The sequence below is a fragment of the Varroa jacobsoni genome, unplaced genomic scaffold, assembly GCF_002532875.2.
Source record: "Varroa jacobsoni isolate VJ856 unplaced genomic scaffold, vjacob_1.0 contig03337, whole genome shotgun sequence".
Taxonomy (NCBI): Eukaryota; Metazoa; Arthropoda; class Arachnida; order Mesostigmata; family Varroidae; genus Varroa; species Varroa jacobsoni.
The window spans coordinates 14,023-27,665 of NW_019215005.1; the positions used below are offsets into that span (position 1 = coordinate 14,023).

The window sequence follows — 13,643 nt, forward strand, 5'->3', positions numbered from 1 at the left end:
AGCACACAATGGGCAATAAGCCATGAACGCAGACATTTACTATTTTGCCCCTAGCACATAAACACAGCGTAGATATAAAACTTGACGAGTATATGGTGAGGCATTGTACTGGTTTGGTAGACTTGTTCTCCCACGTTTTCTTATATCGGTTCTTATTTTTTGTTACTTGCTTGCTTAACCTCTGCCCAATTCGAACGTGTAGCTCCGTTTCCCCTCTTTTCGGTAAGTTCTTTTTCAAGGTTGCTCTCGTAGTCAAAGCCAATTCTTTATCACGCACTGGTCATGTTCCGTTATGGTAAAATGATTAAAGCTATGCTTTTTTTACATTTACTCATGTGCCTAACTCTTCTAGTCTGAATGACTCAGATGCACGTTTCATCCAAACTTCGTTAAAAAAATTACTTATAAAGAAAAATGCATCGAGTTATTATTTGTATTATTCCTACAAATAAACGCGAGACCCTATAGAGGAATCTTTTACTTACTGTATATTTTTAGCACCATATGCTGTATGTGGGTAGACTTGTTTTCTGGATGTTTGCACATATGTAAGTGACTGGTAGATTTGGTAGTATATATATTCTAAAAGTCTCTAGATGGTTGAACAGTCTCCGAAGGGATACATTTGTTAAAATGGTAAAAAATCAGGCTAACTATTGCAGTAAAAAGCGAAAAAAGTATGCCACACATTTTATCGCGACAGACTCATCCTCATACGCACCCAACAACGTATTCTGATAATGGTTAGCAAACCCATTTGAATAACTTCAATAGTCACTCTTCTAACCATTACATCTTAGAGATATACAAACGCGACGGAATTAGCAAAAAAACTATAGAAATTATCGGCGAGGTTTTAAAACCCCAGTACAATTAAATTTTCCCTTATTACAACGACTCGTATGCCTTCTGCCGCTTTAACGGACATGAAATTAAGATTCTTTGAGTGTCCAGAGACTTGGGCCAGAGTCCGCGGTTCTGTATATATACGAATCAACCTATATATATATATATATATATATATATATATATATATATAGGATTCGTTTGAATTGGAAAACAATTTGGCGGTATGCTTGTCGTAGTAAGCGTACATTCATATTCTTACCCTGGTGCTAAACGAAAGGTAGTTTCTTCTATAACGAAACAACAAATTCGTTAGGACGAACAAAAGAGACTCGTTCTTAAAATTTGAACGAGGATCAATTATTATTCAATCTACTCGCGCTGCATTAACCTTCGTTAAAAGCGAAAACTTTATTTCCTATTCGAAATCGACAGTACATTTTACTCGTGCAGACTTTGAGGGGTCTAAGGAAATGCTTCATGAGGTAAGTCAGGAGACCCTCACAGAGTTTTAAGCCTAAAAGGGCTCCACAATTGATCAATGGCTCGAAAAGGCATTCTTGATTGATTCCTAGTTTTTTTTTTATAGAGGAATCAATTGCCGGTTGATAGAGGAGAACATTAACTAGTAACTGAATCGTGAAATAAACCAAGTATTTGTAACAAATTTTGTTTTTTTTTTTGTACCATTATGTGGCATAAAGCATTTCAATAAGCAGATGCGGGTTCTAGATTTCCTTGTTATCATTCACGCCAGATTATTTCGTTTATCTTTTCTATAAGTCGAAATAATATAGTTTTCATATTAGATCTATTACTCAAACTATGTTTCCTGGCTAGAATTTTTAGATACTATCTCAACGGACAAAACATAATAGTGTGGATACATACAAAATCAACAGAATGGCTGTTAGGCAATATAATAGGCTTTGTAGGTATGTTTATTGAGGTTTCCTGTCTTTTTCAAACGGGCTTCTGCTAACCACTCAATAAATTTCACCACACAAAGCCATCTGACACTGCAGTCTCATCATAGACTTTTAGTGTCGTTACACGACGTATACGTTCGACCAGTTGATAACTCAGCAGGTTAGAGGCACGTTGTGATCTAGGTTCGAACCCGGGCATACGCACTTCATCTCATCTCCTCTTTGCTCTCTGAACCAGCTCTCTGATGGAATGCTTACCGGTAATACTGATCCCAAAACTCGAAACATGCAGCCCAACAGTTTTCCCGCTACAGGACAATAGGCGTCTCGTACGATGTCCGATCACGTAATCGTTGTTGCCAAAGTACATTTAAGTTGCTACGAAAAGAAGCGCTATGCGCATCTTGATTCTACTCTGACCTCTTCATTGTACCCTATGTCTGTCGACGAAACACATTTGCAGGTAAGAACTCTCACCGGAGCTACGAAACGCATACCCTTGGAGACAGCCACCTGAATACGCGGTTCTTTTCCAGCGCAGAAGGACCTAATCCTGAGACAATGTTCACATATGGCTGAATTTAGGGCAGTGGATTTACTAGGAAAAAAATTATTTTAGACCAGCACGTCACAAATTATAGATTGTAACTTACTTCTATTAGCTCTATAATGGAACGAGCTACCGCATTCGTCTTTGAATGAGCTAATCGATCTTGTGAAAATTATCTTCTACGGCTTTCCTTGTCCTTGCGCTGCAGAAATAAGCGCACGATGGCATTAGAGACCAAATTGGAAGCAGCCGATTGCTCTATAGATGTCCGGTGGGTCGAATACTGAGTTGGGGAAAAACGCGCGAAGCGATCTGAATTTGTACGTGATTTGGGCCACCCCTTTCAAAGCACGTCCTCATTGACTGGGTCTTTCCGTTTTACCATTTGCTGTACGGCTGGGCAATCGGGCCGTCATTGTCTGGTCTCTATGTTCGCCTGCTCTGTCTTTTTTTCTTGCTGCTTTCTCAATGTCGTACGTCGCTTGGTCGGATGACGTCCCGGAATGTAGGCGACTCGCGCTCAATGCCTCGTGGAGTCGCTTTACTATTTGCCGGGTACTCCGACTTGAAGTCTGTCGCTTTCTCCAATATGTCACCTTTATCTTGTTGCAAGAACGGAAACATTTAGTAAAGGGACGCTGCAGTCCATGTTCTAACTTTGCTATCGCGTCCCCCCCCCTCCCCCTGCCTGCTCGGTCTTTAGTTCTTTTTCCTTATATCCTCTTTCCTAAGCTCACTTTTCATTCTGCCTTATTGTCTCCTCCCTAAGCGTGTGTTTATCGCAAGCGATACTTGACAGCCCAGCAGGGAGAAACGCAGTCGTTAGCCTTCAGATTTGCCTCCCCTGTGCAGCTTAGGTGTACAGGGGTAGTAACGCTACGACGCCGTCCGCGAAAAAACAACGCAGAACAAAGCGGGGAGACTGTGCACGAAGTACGCATGTATTTTGGGAACCACATGGAACGAAACGAATTCCCGATTAAACTATTGAGCCAGCTGTAACAGCATTGGTTAACAGCTACTATCCACTCGAACGTAGACGCTAACCAAAGCTCGAAGTCCTTTATACGGTACCGAAGCGGAACATACAAAACGCCTGTTGGTGGGAATTCTGCTAACGTTTCGAATCATACAATGAAACAGATGCTCGTAGCTCTACGCTCTAGTATAGATCCTTTAATCAATCTTAAAGGGCGGTGGCGATACATGACGGAAGCTCATGCAAACCGGTTTTGAGAGGTCCAGCCTTCTGTAGGCTGCGAACAAGCCTCGTATATTAACCGATGAGTAAACACAGCTTGTTGGTAGTCCTCAGTAGTATTTGCGCAGAGGGCTATCTGATGTTTTCTTCATAACAGGAAACAAACAACACATCTCAGAGTAAAAAGCGGATCATGCTTATAGAGAGTCTCGCAGGTCCTCACCATTTTGACGAACCCCATCAAACAGAAACACGAGCTATAATTGAAGAAGGACTAGCTAAGCGCTAGATTCTAATTAGTTTCGCATCTATGAAACGCGGATCGTTTCTGTTGACGTCATTATGTTGGCTATCATAATGTATCTTATGTGTGACCTCTAAATTTACAAATATTAAATCACATCCCTAAACAAATCACATGTAATCTCGTTATTATTTTTATTAAACATTACTTCCACTTGCTCAAAAACAAAAAATGAGGGGAAATGAAGAGGAAAGATGTGAGGTCCTGTATTGATGAGTCTTCAAATGCCTCTACCCTAATTTACCTAGTAAGGTGTCTGTTTAGACCTAGACTTGTCTTAACCACTATCAGAGTTATGTACATCACTCTGATAGTGTGACATTTAATAGCTTTTCGCTGAACTGAATTAGGCAGTTAGGTGAACACAATCTATGTAAGAATTTAGAGATTTAAAATGGCTATAATGAATACCTTGGTAGTAAAAATAGAAGTATAAATAACCTTTGGATAATTATGGCTGTACATAAGAAGTTTGGTGAGGCCTTATCTGTTGGAGGATGTTACCTTTAAGACTTTCGAAAATTCAATCTAACGGTTCTGAGCTATATCTGAACAAAGGAAAACTATAGACGCAATATAAGTGTAAGTTAAAATTGAAGTCAGTGTGTTGAACACATGTGTCTCTGTATGTATCTCAAGAGAAAAATTCATTTGCGAATCTTTAGTAATGGCCAATCATCTGAAAAAAACTACTCTTTGGAAGATTCCATGACAAATTTGAAACGACTCCAACTGATCTCGGAATAATGAATAGGATGATAAGCAAAGCAATGATTATAATTAATATATAAGCTTTAATTATACAGTTGTGGGAGCGCGGAGACGAATATTTTTCCCGTAGCCACTTCGACTTATGAGGAGGAAGGTATAATTAAGTAGGCCTCACGATCGTCGACAAAGTATCTATAATATTTTATATATAACTAGCTTTATAATGTTGTTGGTTATCTCAATACTGTTGAACGAGCAAAGAGCACTTCAGCTGTAATACCATACCTGCTATTATTTTAATCCGGGCGTGAACACGCATTGTTTTGAGCTGGTAGTTAGGCGAAGTCTCAGGTAAAAACCATCGACGGGAAAGGCAGTGCCCAACCGAACAGTTGGACCACGGGTAGCAGGTCCTATTTGCCCTAATAGTCGAGGACTTTGTGAAGCAGGTTCTAAGAGCATTTTAATGACTGAAGTGCCCCCTCAACTATGCGATAACTTGAATGACCACACCTGACCTGCCACCAGACTCCATGATTCTCTAAAAAGAGAACTTGTAGCGGGGCTAAACTTTGAATAGACGCCAAGGATCACATAGTGGGACTGTGAGAAAACTGCAACTCTAGCATATCTTTCCCGGAAGCCCTGAAAAATACTGCTATCCTCGTGTTAACGTAAATTTGAGCAATTAACTCCTTAAACGTATTGCGTTTTTATTGCGTGCACTGCCTCGCAGTGAAAAGCAATGGATCAGGCCATTCCAGTGGATGTATTTACGTTTTCTACAATCGTAAAAACGATAATTTCACGCTTTAGTGGGGACCAACGGTACTATCTTGCGTGGCCACTGGCTTAGTCTCGTAAGAGCCTATGTTTGGCCGGCTGGTTCGGAATCAACGCAGTAATGGAAAAACCCGTCAGTGGACTGGAAGCGCTTTTTTCCCATTCTACCTTTCTTCTGGTTATCATTGAAAACTTCAACTCCCGCCTCTGCCAGCCAAATCCGAGCCGCCTCATGGCCTTTCTAGGCTCACTCAGACCAGCTAGTCACTTCCATTTTGGCACCGACCTTCCTAGGATATGCAGGAAGTTTAATTATCGATATTTTTGCGATAGACTTTCATCGTAGAAATAAAGTGAGAATCAAGCACTCATAATCACGTACTGATTGCAATAGACCTCACTATAGAAATTGCACCTATGCGAACCATCAAACGCCATGACCCGCCGCAATGCCTAGATGTAACATAGCTCCTGGAATGCACCCACAAAGTTTTCCTTATACTCGACGCGGTGAATGCTCAAATTTACCCACCTTTCTATCTCCCCTGAAAGCACAGGCCCTAATTCAATCTATATTTTGCTACACCTTGCCCAGCGGGCCCTTAGGCCGTGGCCGAAATATTGCCCAAGTTCTACCTTCTTCTCCATTTTTAATTCGATATATCGAAGAACTAACACAAAGGCAACAGTACCTTGAGGAGCTGGATATTCGTCTGATCGCCGATCTAGAACGTCAACTATGGACGTGATTAACGCACCACTGCAACTCGACGGCTTGCCCGATTGGCTCCTCGGTTCCCATTACTTCTCGGTGATGTTTACGTCATTGGCTACGGTACCACGTGCAATGCCTCTTTCGCCGCGACTTCAGGGCGGCCTTTGACTCGGCGCTTTGGGACAGGATCCTGCACACGGTGACCGAGGTGGGTGTGCCCATGGATATGCTCAACCTCAATCGCTGAAATTCCACATTAGAACAAAAAAACTATCGGAAAAGATGTGGTTGAATTCCTCCCTTAAATAGAGACAAATGAGTTGACTTAGAAGTACAACTTATGTCCGTTCTTATTCTCCACCTTACTGAAGGGCTTTCCAAATCAAACGGGAAGGCCTAGAAAATCAGTCGAAGTTGTCTCGGATCCAGACAACCTTGTGATATACTGGTCAGACAAATTCCAAAAGCTTTAGCTCGACTCCACGCGGAAGTCCCAAATCTGGGACTGACTGTAAGATGTAGGCGATGATATTTAGATAGGGAAACAAAAAAACAGCTACTGACGCTTTGTCCTTTGCTAGGTCGTCTCTTGCTTGTGTGAACCGATTTCCATTTTTAGAACAGTTTACCTTTGCGAACGCTTTACTGCGCACGCTACCTAAAGATGCAAGGAGACATTGCTGGTCGCACAGGCGAACACAGTGCCTCATCACTCGTCTTTCACAACCGGTTTCAGCCTATCAGATCACAGGGTAGCCTCGACCGCAACGTATGGAATACGTGCCATTTGGAAAGACCTCACAGGGAAGAAACTTGAATATTTAAATTGCGTCAAAGCCTTTTTCCTTAATATGGGATCCATACATAGTGACCCGAGATCACCTCGCCCCCCAAGGTAGCCACATCCTTGCTTTAAATTTGCAACAACTGAAATTTTTCAAATCAACCTTAGGAAGCAGGAACGAAAATCGCCAAAGGTTTATGCGGATTTTTCTTTGGGCGAGATAACGAACAACCATTGCAAAGGGACAAGGCGGCTAAAATGCCATGTCGTCACTTGCCTTGCCATGCATTGGTTTTCCCATAGACTTTATCGAAGGTTAGGCTATACATGCAGATGTTCCAGATGCGGGGAAACTGTAACAGATAGCATGCGTCTCGTTGTTCTTTGGTACCATCTTTAAGACATCTAGTAAATCACTTGAGCTAGTCTTATAAACTTAGCAACTTGTGTGGTCCATATGATGTGAAGCGTTCCAAATGATTCTATGCTTTTTTTTCCTAATACTAGGATAGAATATTGTTACCACGTATATATGAATTCTTTTCCCATTATCGGAAGAGACGAAATTTGATTAAAGTTGCTTTCCAAATTAGCCAGAAGTAAGGGGCTTATCGTTTAGCGCCGTTGGTGCGCGCAAAATTACGTGCGAGCATTGCCTCAGTCAAGAATAGCTGCTAGCGATTTCATTGATAAGACCGAGCCAACAACACAATTAACCGCGTGCCATAAACAGTTGTCCCTAAACAAATTTTATTCCACGCGTACAAAATAGCTCAGTCAAATGAATCATCTTTTGCTGCCGTATATAACTTACATAAACCGATTAGTTTTAGAAATATAAAGCGTTACAGCCGGGCTCCACGAGGGAACTGTCGTCCAAGGTAAACTAGAACTTCACAGGCCCAATTGATAATATATACGAGATGACTCTGTTACACTGATATAATATATAAGCATACATAGAGACACTGCACAATATTTATGCTTTAATTTTAATTGAAATTCAGTGTTCCTTTCAAATAATTTGGCTTTTTCCATTTGTTCCACCGTGAATATTGCCACTCATTTGGCAGAATGACTAAAGTATATCCAAAATGGATTTGTGCTAACATACAAATAATACAGTCCCAATGAAGCCATCTCTCCAAATATCTAGTTACTTCAAAATTTTACTTCGTTTTTAAATCGTTAGATTATTGATGGCCTAAAATGTTAGTTAGTTAAGAAAACAAATTATTCAGTATGCTTTGCTAGACGAGCTTCAAAAAGATTATAAAGAAAATATCCTAAAAATCGGATTACGATGAACTAATTACTAATCAATTTCTACGGAAGACAAGATTTTTTAGAGTAAGGTAGCTAAATTTTCACCCAGCATACCTAGATTCACTTACAGCTATGTTTTACTTCATTTTCTCAAGGGTACAATTTTTTTTTCTTTAATTTTCGATTCTAATATAACACGAACACCGAAAACGAGATATCGTGTTTGGTAATACGTTAGATTTGGCATTTCGTGCTCCATAGCGAATTCGGTTCATTTGGCATTATTGGGTTCTATTGCTAGGGAGCTGTCCTTAAGTTCCTTAAAACCTGAGCGTCGGACAAAATATTCAAGCGGTCTTTATTATTAGCTGACGAGTCAGATTGAAATAACTGCAATTTTCGCGTTCATCAACAAATTCGTCCCATAAGAAATAACACAACAGCCAGTGATCCGAAACACAATTACGGTCTGTATCTGTCTTCGGGTCGTCTGCCTCAGAATAGTAGAAAACCAGTGACAAGCAAGAAGATTTCGCTTACCAGCAAAACCCTAGAATTGGTTGCATTTAAGTGTTACACGAATTAATTACATATTTGTGTATATATATATATATATATATATATACATATATACACATATTTCTCTAAAGAAATAGGTTGGAGAATATCGACAGCTTGAAGAAGCATTGAGGCTAGATATTTTTGCCCAGTGGCAAAGCAGATCTCTAGGTATTGATTATTGATTGTTGTGGAACTTGAGATGTTGATGATGATGATGATCAAAATCCCGTTAAATTAGATGCTAGTTGGGTTAACTTACGACCAAAAGCTAGCTATCCTAGTTTGATGTAGTAATTAGTTTTATTGGACGGGTACACACTTTATGAGACGGCCCAAAATATTAATTGAACTGATGTGTGCCTAGATTTATGTCGGATCAAGTAACTACATTAAAGTATCTGCACGCCCTCGCGCTACGACCCCCCGCCCCCCGTCCCCAGCGTGTACAACAATTACGGCCTGCAAAAGAAGCAAACGCTGACAAGCTTAATTTATTAGAAGTACATCTTCCTATGCTGGAAGGCAGGCCAAGGTAAATGCGTGACAACAGGTCAAAATCAAATTGCACATTTTTTAGTTCTCACAGGAATGATTTAGGGAGTAGAAAGACAAAAAGCAGATGTTCGACCAGAAAAACTGTGCATGGAAAAACAGGTACACACGTATTGTCTACGCGATGAATAATATACTTATATCATAAATAAATATATGCAGACGTCATTCCTTGCGGCTTCTGTTTACTGACCTATGGACCTTCAAAGTCTCAAGGTGGCTAGCATTGTTTGAAAGACAAATCATTATCATATGTAATCAGCCCTTACAGAAGAGAAATGGAAATTGTGGCTTTAGTTACCGTCTCTATCCTTGTTTGTCCGCTTTGTGCGCTTCATATAGTATCAGATATATTTATACTGAAGCAATATGCAGTGTTTCCCTTTATTCCATTTCAAAACGGATCTAGATGCTTATCAATGTGCACAAACGCGCATTTACGATGTTAAAATGACTAAAACGATCTAGCAGTACTTACATTTGTTTCTCCTTAGCCCACCTTAGTTAGTTAGGTTAAACATTCTTAGGTAACAACTCTCAGGTAGAGGCGCAGGCATGAACATACCAAATAAGCACCAATTGTTATACAAGATCTAATGTCGCCTAATCATTTTTCACCAGTCGATAACCTTAAAGCAGGACTTCGATTGTCGATAGGCGCAGTCGCCTATATCGACAAAGATCCTTTTCCTGTGCCTACGAAAAACGCGTTTCAGTGAAGTTGAAAAATTATTGGATGTCATGTGGTCTCGAGCGTTCTATCATACCTGTCGTGCATGGCCTGATTGGAATTCCTTGAATTCTCGCAATTGATTATTTTTGGCCTTTTCGACAGTGCTGTCCTGCCGGGTTCTGTTCAATCGCATATGAGCCTGCCTTCCGTGCTTCGCCCGATGCGTTTTGAGCTAAGCCTATTATATAGCTCATTATATTTTTTTATGCTTCAATAGTACTATGATAAAGCTTCCCTTAAGGGTCTAGTGCGTGCCCACTAATGAACTCGAGTAATTTATTAAAATAATATCGGTACTAGAGGTATTCTGTATTGCATAGAAAACACATTTACACAGATGTCATCATTATATGTTCAAATTCGATACGATGCGACGTACTACATCAGATGACAATGTGGGCCACATGTTGCCGTGTGGGGTAAACTTATCAGTATCTGACACTGGATTTATGTTACTGTATTTATTGTATGTTAAGGATTGATTCCGGGAGCACCAGTGGCCTATCGAGCCTTCCATGAAAAGCGATAGACTCTCAACGACCAGTTAGCCACTACAGATACACTGCCGTTCTAAGAGCATTTCCAAGCTTCATTTATACGCGTCCGCTACGGCTGACAAAACGTCTCCATCAGCAAACACACGGCTTCCGTCTACCGAACGTTGTCCTTTAACCAATTTACGGAATCGCAGGCGGTCCGAGAAGTTGAAGTTCATCAAGAGAATTAAATAGCAACTTTCCAAATATATATATATGATGTTATCTAGCTAATGATATTGATTAACGTACAATTACAGCTGCGTACTAGTTTATTCTTATAGGATTATTTACGTTCTTCATATTTGGCCAAAAAGGAAGCGCTTCCTGTGAATAGGTAAATACCACTGCACGCGTTCTGACCTCTCTGACACGTTCAAGCGCCGCACTAGATACAGGCTAGTTTCGATCAAAGAACGATAAACAATAGTAATAATATACATCCTATTCGTTTTTATGAATTCAATTATATAAAAATTTAAATAACTGAAGAATGTTTGACATACTTTTCAAGAATATATGGCGTAGTTTACATAAGAAACCATACATTGCTTATAAATCGAGTTACGCGTTGTACCGAACCATGGGTTGATCTGGAAAACTCTGAGCGCAAAGACTGAGGTAACCAAACATTAAAAAACATTAAATTACCAGTCAGTTTGAAGAAAAAGTACAATCGTTTATTTAGCTGTGTCATCATTATCTAGTTTATAAGCTAAATAAAGTGAATTTATGTCTGAGATCAATAAATAATTTTGCTATTAAGATCTTCATCTGCTCTTAATCAAGGTACAGCAAAGGCCAAATATCGAGGTAGGCGAACGTCTTCATAGAGAGGACCTACATCAACAATAGATTTTAATAGCGAACAACAAAATCTTTTGACCGAAATCTCTCAGCTGGACGGTTTGTGAATTATTAAATAATCACCACTAAAAATCATACCTTAAAAACTTGAATCGCGCTCTCCATAATATAATTTCAAGTTCGACGGGATTAATTCTCTGAAATGACGCGCCAAAGCAAAGTCGTCCGCCATGTTTTGCTAACAACAAACAATATTTATTTCTGTCCATGTTGACACCCTGGTTATTCAGATTCAGTCAAATTAATTGAAACTTCTAATTGGTGTTCGAACTTGTTCCCTTGATACACAATTTAATTGTTTTTTTTTTTTATTGAAAGTATGGAATAGTATAATATAATCAAAATATCTATATTATCTCAAGAGACTTACGGATAAGCGGCGAAGCAGGCAACAGCACACAGAATGGTTATTAAATGTAAAAGCAAAATCGTATCGAACTACCAAAATTACAGCCCACATGAAGAATCATCGTTCCAAGCTATAATTTCGATTTCTCTTTTTAGATGAATGAAGCTCCTATAATTTAAGTTGTTTACATATCATACAAAGGATATCAGATGGTGGTCATGGCAACTTTGATTTATTCGAAGAAGCAATAGACAGATGACTAGGTACGCGAAGCCTATGTAGCAATGATCCTAAACAAGCAAATTATGTACCTTAGATTTAAGCTTAACACTAACAGTTTTTACTTTTCCAGTTGGGTATGTTCTACAGTCGTCTTCATTTTTGAACGATACATCGTTTCTTCATTTGATATAAACATTGCACCTCCACCGTGTCCAGATGATAGTCCTCATGGCCTCTTAGTGGACGCTTTGTGTATACATCCGAAGACTTTATTCTATTTTATCGAAATCCATCAGTTTTTAATAGACTCCAAATGCCCTTCTAGTAGGCACATACACACACGTATATACAATACGGCTTCTAGCCACATCAGAGACCATTGTTTATCTTTGTTGTGTCCTTTACTTCCAACCAGATTGCACGTCTCATTAACGATTGAAGACTAATTTCCGACAAGATTCGCCTCAATGTCGTCCTGTGTTCTTTTTTCACCTCAATGGTTTTGTTTTTCTGCCGATAGACGTTGCCTCTTCTAGCAAACAGTTGGCTGGGTTCCAGTAAACATCGCTAGACGGCGCCGTCAGACATACCCAGTGGTCCTGGAAGTACCCTGGCCCTATCATTGTTTATCTTAAGGCATTTAGCGCTGCTTGAAACTTGATAATTTAAGAAGAAATGGCAAAATTATATCTATGTTATTAAGTGAATACTTATGTTGAAACTAATTAAGGATTATATTGACTAAAGCTGTGGATTTGCGTCTCACCAAATTTTATATTGCCTGATTGACTTTATACGCTAGTTAATTAGGTGCGCTATCAACGACTGTTAACTATTGACGGGAAAACTACGCACGCCTCTTACGTAGCGGACGACAACATCTTTTATTTGTAGTCTAGCCTCTCTGCGATTATATTTAATAAATACCGTAACCCACATGTGACATGAGATCATTTTATTACACTAGATATTTACGGGATTACTTGATTTTATGTCTGCCTCAATTACCGTTGCTCAGACAATATTCAAACGATGCTGTGCAAAAAGTCGGAGCTTGCAGCACATGAAATCGGCAGGCTTCACCACACTTGAACACGTTTCCTTTATTGTCCTGTATTTAAGTTCCTTTCTAATGGTAGATCTTCGCACAACAGCCAGTTCATGACTCGCTCGTTCTATGGCCTATTTAAACGTATCCTTTAACTGCTTCAGTACGTGCGTGCCTATTGCGGTATATTTACATACACGCTTGAGCCTCCAATTTTTAATCGTTAATCTATTTTACATCTTCGGTCTCGGCCCTCGATTGAAGACTAGCTATTTTTGCGACGTTGCCGAATATGCTGGCCACACATCTATATCTGTTAGGTATATATTGATGAAGCGTGCCTTCGACGTATACGAAGTGGACGCGTGTGGATCAAAGATCCATCTCGTTCTGTGACGGTCAACACCATCAGCTGATGAACATTGGCACCTACGTACAGCCTTTTAGAACAAGGCATTTTTAGGCCGAGAGAGAAAATATGTGATACACACAGTTTCAATGAACACTTGTCGTTGGGTCACGTAAAAGATAATCAATTGAAGTCTAATAGTAATAAAGATAAAAATAGCATTAATTTATTTTCGACAGGTATAGATTGCAGACACGTCTGGTAATCTACAAGTATATACGATACGGGCCATATTACTCAGTGTCTTCTAAGAGCATCGGCAGCATAACTGTTATAG

The 13,643-nt window shown here is 39.7% G+C and overlaps 1 long non-coding RNA gene across 1 annotated transcript; it reads right to left on the reverse strand.

Moving 5' to 3' along the window:
• Positions 1-11,892: 11,892 nt before the first annotated feature.
• LOC111272812 (uncharacterized) lies at positions 11,893-13,247 on the reverse strand. Its single transcript, XR_002687738.2, has 2 exons — positions 12,918-13,247; positions 11,893-12,565 (listed from the first exon to the last, which is right to left on the reverse strand). It is a non-coding gene; the product is annotated as an uncharacterized LOC111272812 (long non-coding RNA).
• Positions 13,248-13,643: the final 396 nt, after the last annotated feature.